The sequence below is a fragment of the Malania oleifera genome, chromosome 2 (assembly GCF_029873635.1).
Source record: "Malania oleifera isolate guangnan ecotype guangnan chromosome 2, ASM2987363v1, whole genome shotgun sequence".
In the NCBI taxonomy this organism is placed as follows: domain Eukaryota; kingdom Viridiplantae; phylum Streptophyta; class Magnoliopsida; order Santalales; family Ximeniaceae; genus Malania; species Malania oleifera.
This window is the reverse complement of record NC_080418.1, coordinates 123,753,156-123,758,957: the sequence shown is the minus strand read 5'-3', so window position 1 is coordinate 123,758,957 and position 5,802 is coordinate 123,753,156.

Here is a 5,802-nt window from a genome sequence, read left to right as displayed (position 1 = left end):
ACAATTTCGGGTTAAGGGTTGGCACAATCATACTTACTACCTTTTCCAACTCAGCTATGGTCGGTTGGCCATATGTTAAGTCCAATCTTCGGGCCACACAACCCGTCATGGAGGGAAGCATGTCGTATAAGTATGTGAAAGTGTGACAATGCTAGCACAGTAGTCCAGATTGTATCCTCTAGGCATATATGGGCAAATTTACTATAAAATGGGCTATATTGATTGAACACTTTATTATTCCAAGTTATGTATTTTCAGATATATAGTGCAGTACAGTTTTAAAAATGTCATTTCAAATACAGTTAAATCATGACAATAAAGTGTTTACACGAAACCTCATACTAGCCACACATTAATAATAATATAATTTGTCTTACTGAGAAGTGTCTCACCTCATTATACAAATCATTTTTCAGGTCCTATAGGGAATCAAGCCTAACATACTACAGGGCTGTGATTAGACAGTTAATAGTAATTGTCAGAGCTGGTGAGACATTAGACAGCAGTTTTTGTTCTTTTTGGGTTGTAATATCGCGATATGGAGTTATGTATGCATGTAGTTGGGATCAGTTATAACTTTGGTAATATGATTGATGTATTTTCTTTCGTTGTATGGTTTTATTTTTAGTAATGACAAGTGCACCTAGGATTCCTTGGTTAGGGTGGGTTGCAGTATTTATGGTATCAGAGAGACTTATATGTTTTACTAGCACTCCGGGCCCACTCTTGGGTTCAGGGCATTACAGGTGGTATTAGAGCATTTCTATATTTATAGCAGTTTAAAATTTTTGGGACGTTACATTCTTAGTTGAGCCCAAAAATCTAAAACGGTCGATTCTCTAAGGTTTTTTTATTTCCCTACGGTCCATCTATGGCCATCACTGAGCTTTCATTCATACCATGCATGTCATGCATTATTACAGACCAAAATACAAATACTAAATGCATTTACACTTAAAATAAGTATCTTCTTCTTCTTCTTTTGCTCCTCTGATCATGGAATACACCAGACGATATGATCGTTATGTCCCTTAGGCTTCCATCAATCCTCTCTCATGTGTGTGTTCTGAATTAATGACATGTTCAAGTACTAGGCACACACATTAGTTCCAAGTGCTTTTTCAGCATCAAAACAGAGATTAGACTAAAAAAGTCAACAATCTCCCCCTTTTTGATGATGATAAACACCTAAGAGCAAAATGGGATAAGCTTGAAAAGGCTTCCCCTAATACTAGGCATTCTTTTAAAAAATAAGCAATACATAGGTCAGGCGTATCAAGAAAAGAAGACATATCGAATCATATGCATTTAGGTTTGACAATAAGGCACAAACACGTAGCATGCAATGAGCTCAGAATTTTATCATTTTACTCTCCCTCTCCCCCTTTTAGCATAAAAAAAAAAGGTTAAGCTAAGTAAAAGAAATTTGGTCATTTAAAAAAAAGCCTAGCTTAAGAGAACTCCTCTTTAAAAATTAGTTACCCCCCCTTTTAACGTTTAAGTGTAGAAAAATTTCTCCCCCCTTTTTTTTATCATATAGTATTTTGGCATGAATACTTTATAACCAAAGAATAGAGCATTTAAGCACACAAGCAAGAAAACAAGATATGTCGCACGTAAAATCATTTTCTTGCAAAAAATAAAATAAAATATATATTTATCCCCCTAATGAAGTTATCAGGAAGTGTTGGGGGTGTGCTTACTGAAAAATAAACTTTAAAAATCATGCAAGCAAAATTTTTTTGGTATCTCATTTAAGCATACACAAAATATGAAAAGAAAAATCAACCATAAATATCCTAAAGATATCAGGCAATCTAAAGCGAGGATCATATGGAGGAAGTTTAATATTCAATCTAAAGTGCCATTCAAAGCATGGCATGATGCATGTGAGTCCTTTACGCCCCTTTCTTGGGAATGGAGCTTAGCTCCTCTACATATTTGATAATTATGCTAGGATGAAGTTTAATATTCAATTAGTTTTCACTCATCCTTTCAAAAAATATTTTAACATTTGTTTTATCACAATCATCTTTGTACATGACTTTATTTTGGAAAAATTTTTCAAAATTTCGGCAGCATGTCATCTGTAAATTGAACATTTTCCCATAAAATCTATACCTGGTAGGTTCAAACAAGCAATTTATAATTCAGTTCAACCATGCGAGAACCTATATCCATTATCAGCATGCAATACTCATCATTGCATCTGCTGTGCAGGAGGCATTCTAAACTAAGCATGTAATCAGGTAGCAATTATCAATTAATAAAAATAATCTATCCATCAAAGAATATAAATAGTAAAGAGCAGTGGATAGGTTTGCGTTCAGTGCAGTGCTATTATTTATTAAGGCATATGGACATAAATGTTATGAGATAATGAGAGCATTTTAATTTACATGACCATGAGAAATATATGCTCCCCCTAAGTTATGCACTTAATCATTTTATGCCTTTTTCATCTCTAAATATCTTAGCCAAGGTTTTTAATATTTTCAATGGTTTAAACTTGGTGTTCCTTGCATTAGGCTTATTGGACCAAAAAGTCACAATGAATATTTGTTAAGGTGATAAGCCAATGTCTGTCTCTTTTCTTATGAATCTCAATACGTGTGAGAGACACAAGTTGGAATGGCTTTCGATTTAAAATGCACGTGCATAGGTCTACTTGAATTTTATGCATTCATCTAGATTGAAACCTAGTGAAATCATATTAGCCATTCAACTTAATTTGAGGAAAATGAAGCTCTAATGGTTTTGACTTGAAAGTTCTGAGCTATGTGTGAGAAGTATAGATTAAATACTCTTAAGGATTAAAATTTCTGTTAAGTTTGAAGAGTATTCATTATGCGTGGACATGATTCAAGATATTTGCGTGGAATTGAATATATCCAACTGCTTAGGCAAAGAGCATTTTATGAGTATATGAGTTTTCTTGAACAATACTCTTTGAAGAATGGAAAGTATCCTATAAATATAATAATAATTTTAAAGCAAGGATACAAACCAAGGGATATGTGACTCTTTACCAATGTGATCATGGTATGTAAAGAGTTCCGATGGAGGAGACTGCTTATATAGAGATCAAAATTAGAGAATTTTTTACATTTGAAGCTCAAAGGGATTTTATTATTATAATTTGATGAACAATTTGAATCCCTTCCAAGCTGCCTCTAATTTGATTGAGAAGGATGAATATTAATAAGCACCAGAGGAATAAGAAGTTAGGATCAACAGTGCTTGAGACCTAAGTGATGACTAAACTTAGATCCATGCTTTTAGGTTTAAATATAAGCTTAGGGAAATATTATGATATGTGGCAAGATTGATTCCCTAAGGCTCAAGCCTGTGTAATGGACGAAATAAGCTTAACTTGAGATATTCATATTATCACATGAATCATTGCATGCAACATTAGCAATATTATTACTAGATTCAACATATGATTCAACATATGATATATCACAGGACACAACACAAGAATCATCAGATGAATTAGTGCATGAATCAATAAATAAGGTAGAGTGGGAATCATATTCCTCATCGTCTGCTAAAACTACATGACTGCGCCTATCTCCTTTTTTATCATTTGAGCTCAAAACATCCAAAGAGGTGGTCACTTTCTCTTGGGACTCTCCATATTTCTTTTCAAGCTCTTCCCATATGTCTTTTGCACTTTTACATGCCATAGTCTTATGAAAAATATTAGTCTCTAAAGCACAGTATAATAAATCCATGGCATATGAATTCGTATATAGTAAATTAATATCATTTTTGTTAGCTGGTATACAAATTCCTTTGACAATCACTTGCCAGACCCTCCAATCCATTGATTTTATAAATACGCTTATTCTAATTTTCTAGTGGGTGTAGTTTACACCACAAAATAATGAAGGGCTAGTAGGTGACTATCCCTTGCCAAATGGGGATACACCAATTTGAGCCATTGTTATCTTTTGCAAAAACATTTAAGTCTATGCAATGAGTCTCTGATACTAACTGTTAGAATTTGTGTATTCCCAATAGGGGGTGAATTGGAATTTTAAAATTATTTCTTCCTCGGTATAACTAGTCCAACAGCAGTATACCACAACCTAAGGTCTGTCTAAAATGCATACCAATTCAACAGATAGATTATCGAGCAAATAGTCAAACAAATAAGCTATTCTCAGTAATTCACAATCATTCAAAGTGCACATGTAAAATAATTATAGCATTAAACAATAACATATAGGTGCGGAAAAATAAATTTTGGAATTATAAAGTGCACGCACGATATGTTATCAGGGTTCGGCCAATATTGCCTACGTCCTTGCCTCAAGCTCACAAGCAAGCAGATTCCACTAGTTGCTCACTTGTAGGTGGAGTGACACCGTTTGCAATACCTTACAGGATGGTACACCTAGTTCTCCTAACCGAGTTTAAACCAATCCAATGCTCTCCTAACCGGGTCTGAGTAAGTCTGGGACTATTCACAAGGCTAGTCTCCCTCTTCCGATAATGCGTCGGGAATGCAACAAATATTCAAATGAAATAATTTTCGTACAACCAGAATGCTTCTCAAAATTAGATGTGTACAACAATAAAACTCAAAAATACACTCACGTATGATATGAAATCAAGCTCAATGTGAGAATGTGATTTTGTCAAAAATAACTTATGCAATCTTTGAGTTAGATGTATATGATAAAGCACTTCAAAGATGCAAACCTTAATAAAAGTTTTTCTCCTAAAAATATTTTTAAAATCAATTGTAGGAGAACCTAGGATTTTGCACTCAAATCAATTTTTGACCAAATAATAATAAATGATCTTTGATAAAAAAAATAGGCGCAAAGTATACTTCAAAGATCTTCAATTTCTCAAAAGCAATCTCCAGAAATATTTTTCAAAATAGGAGTTTTTAGAGTTATGCCTAAAAATGAATTCTTACAACAAAGGCAAGATAAGTTTTATGAATCTAGCAATAGAAATGCTAAAGATTAACAAGCTAGAAGAATATTTCTCCCAAGACATTTTTCAAAGAAATGTGTGGAGAAACTCAACTTATACTCTCAAGGAATGATTTTAAAAATTAGGAGCAAATGAGAGTAAATGATATTTGTTGTGAAAAATGAATGCCCAAATAAATTTGTTCTTGAAAGGATTTTCAATGTAATGGGTATGGGAGAGTATAAAAGAATAAAAAAATCAAAATATTTTCAAAGGATTTTCAATCTAATCTTGTTGCTAATTTTGAGTTATGAGAGGGTATATATAGACTTCTTAGAAAATCTGACCATTAGGGACATATTAGGGATCTTTAGAAATGTTTACTTAAAAATTAACCCTAATAAACGATGTAAAAATGGCTAAACCCAAGAGGTTTGGTCGCCCGATCCTTAGGGTCGGTTGCCCGAACAGACACAAAGCCTGTATTGGGTTCGGGTGCTTGTGGGTAAGTCTGGTTGGCTAAAGCCAAGGCGATTTTCCAATCGTTCATGCTTTCAGTCCCCTAGTGAGTGGTTCGATTTGCCGAACCTCACAATTCGATCACTCAGGGTGATTTTGAACTATAAGTTTAGGCGCTAGTGGAAGTTAGAAAAAGTTAAGACCAAGGTTCGATCGACTATGGACGATACGTTCATTTTTAGACCGGTTGCTCGAGCCAAGTCAAAGTATTGACTTCTGGCCTATTCGATTGACCGAGGCGTTTATAACGCCCTAAGGTAGGTCGCTCAAAGTCCTTTCAAAACACAAGTTAGGTCCTAATTTTGTTTAAAAATCACTCTTGTTCATATAGGTATAATTTTTGAACTATAG